The following is a 2,317-nucleotide window of genomic DNA, read 5'->3' as shown; positions in this document are numbered from 1 at the left end:
AAAAAAACATATCGTGATATGAAAAAATCTCATATCGCCCAGCTCTAGGTCTGATTGAATAAAACAATGAGTCCATTTTGTAAATTTTGGTCATTCAAAGTGTCAGAAAGGAGGATTATCCAGGCTGTGTTCAAGCTATGTGTCAGTGTGTGGTTTCTACTACTAGTGGCTACTATAAATACATCATAATAAAACCCCCCAGTGGCTGTGTCTTTGTTCATTGATCTAGTAGGGTTTAAAGAAGTCCTATCATGTGTGAAATTGAGGCCAGTATACAGCTATATTAAGTATACCATCCAGTACTAAATGGGCAGAGACTGAGATGAAGCATAGACATGATTTTATATGATTCCGTATTCAGTTTATTCAGTTTCACATTTGTTTGCTCAGTTGTAGATGATCAGTGCATTTGAACCTACCACTGTGCTTATATTTCCTCCCGAGGGAGCTGTTTGTGTAGCACATGGTCTGGACTTGACCAGTTTTTCTGGACAAGCAACAAGTCCTCATAAGGAAATTATTGTAAATCAGATCTGTTTGTCTGTCTTTTTTTTTTTTTTTTTTTTGGTATGCAGCCATTTTGCTGTCCAACCTGTCCTCTCTGCTAGCCTTTCACCAGCCAAACATGTCTGGCATTTGAATGATGGCACCTCTGTCCTTTTCTCTTTGTGTGATCTTTTTCTTGTCTTTTTTTGTGTAGATATTTTGGGGTTTCCTCACTCTGGTCATGACCTTCAGAAAACTATCTGAGGATAAAAACAAGGGAGAAATGTTAAGCTGATGAAAATTGGTGCTTTCAAACCTTTTACTGCAAAATTCAGACACTTTAGTGTTTTAGAAATGATTTAATATTACAGATTATTGTAGTGTTGTGTCAAAAAACTAAAATCAAAGACCAAATTTAGTCAATCCAAACTCTCAAGCTGGTGCTAATATATTTGAAAAACATTGGAGTTGTAGCTTCAAATTCCAGTTTATTGAAAATCACTTTCAAAAAAAACTCTGAGAATATAGACAGAAATTGTCAAAAAGGTCCCCTGGGGTATTAAACTGTAGACACATGGACCCCTCCAGACCCACAGGGGCTTTCGCTTCAATTCAGAGAATGGTTTATTAGGCTTAACCTTTTCCACTCCCCCTTAAAATTCCAGTCCTGATGTCATCTCTGGCATGTGTTCAGCTCAGAAAATCCAGTATTTTCCAGTTCTGTGTTTACCACCATTAGCGGGTCACAACGACCTGAAACACTCCAGTACCTCACTCCTCTGCCGAACTATCACCTATCAAAGCAGCACATGTGCTCTCCATCCTCCACTATGTTCAAAGCCAATAAAATGGCATAAAGGAAAATCCAGATAAAGTACACAAAATACACACATAAAATTCGACTTTGGTAGACCTCCAAAACTTAAAATACTGATTACCTGTGCTCAGAAAACCACGTGTGTTGTGAGATAAAATGCAACACTCCCACAATTTGTAAGGCAATACATGAGGACTATAATAAAGTGTTGAGTAGTGCCAATCCATGTGACGCTTCATTGTTTAATGTTGATCTCAACCTCAAACTTGTTAAACAGTGTTTCCTACTTTTCCAGTACTTTTCTTTAGTAGAAGGGTCAAAGGTCAAAGTTATAATTATGTAATGCTCAACCGCAGGTTATATCATTCTAGTTCAGGGGTGGGTCATATGATAAACTGGTACTCTTGGGAAAGGCCTCATCAATAAGTTAAACTCAGTTCTGCTCAAATACAGTTTTATCTCTTTATAAACTACTACTGATAGGTGTAGAGCTGGCTTGGCCCTGACTTATCAAAGAATTAAGAAAGCGGAACTGGCTGTTCAAACCCCCACAAGGCTGCCTGCTGGGATTGAAACGATGGGAAGAGGCGCGAGTTTCTCAAAATGGGCTCATTGAGTGCAGCACGTATAAGATCTCGGAAAGGCTACGGCTGCTGTGAATACTCAGAATAAGATCTCTGACTGCAGACTGGATACATCTCGGAAGGGCTAGCTCGGAATAACATCTCTGAGCGCAAATTGGATGACATCTCGGGGAGGCACACTGTCGTGAGTTCTCAGAATCGGCTCCTTGAGCACAAGAAATGACAACATCACAGAACGCAAGTATGGCAAAGCTCGCGGCTCTCCAACGGGAGATTGAGAGACCAGAGTTGGACTGTAGAACTGCTTTGAAATTCATATGAGCTGTTCGCACTAAAGTAAAAGGCACCATCACTTCATGCGGATACCCTCTCGGCGCCAGCTGCGGTCGCAAGGCTGGAGCTGAACAACAACACCCTGATAACGACTGTG

The 2,317-nt window shown here is 40.4% G+C and overlaps 1 protein-coding gene across 1 annotated transcript in view; it reads left to right on the top strand.

Moving 5' to 3' along the window:
* Positions 1 to 2,317, top strand: part of kctd6a (potassium channel tetramerization domain containing 6a) — a 29,045-nt gene that overhangs the window by 7,508 nt on the left and 19,220 nt on the right. The gene's annotated exons all lie outside the window — the stretch shown is intronic.

The sequence above is a fragment of the Pundamilia nyererei genome, unplaced genomic scaffold (genome assembly GCF_000239375.1).
Source record: "Pundamilia nyererei isolate P.nyererei 1_Seehausen unplaced genomic scaffold, PunNye1.0 scaffold00246, whole genome shotgun sequence".
NCBI classification, from domain to species: Eukaryota; Metazoa; Chordata; class Actinopteri; order Cichliformes; family Cichlidae; genus Pundamilia; species Pundamilia nyererei.
This window is presented reverse-complemented; position numbering and strand designations above follow the sequence as displayed.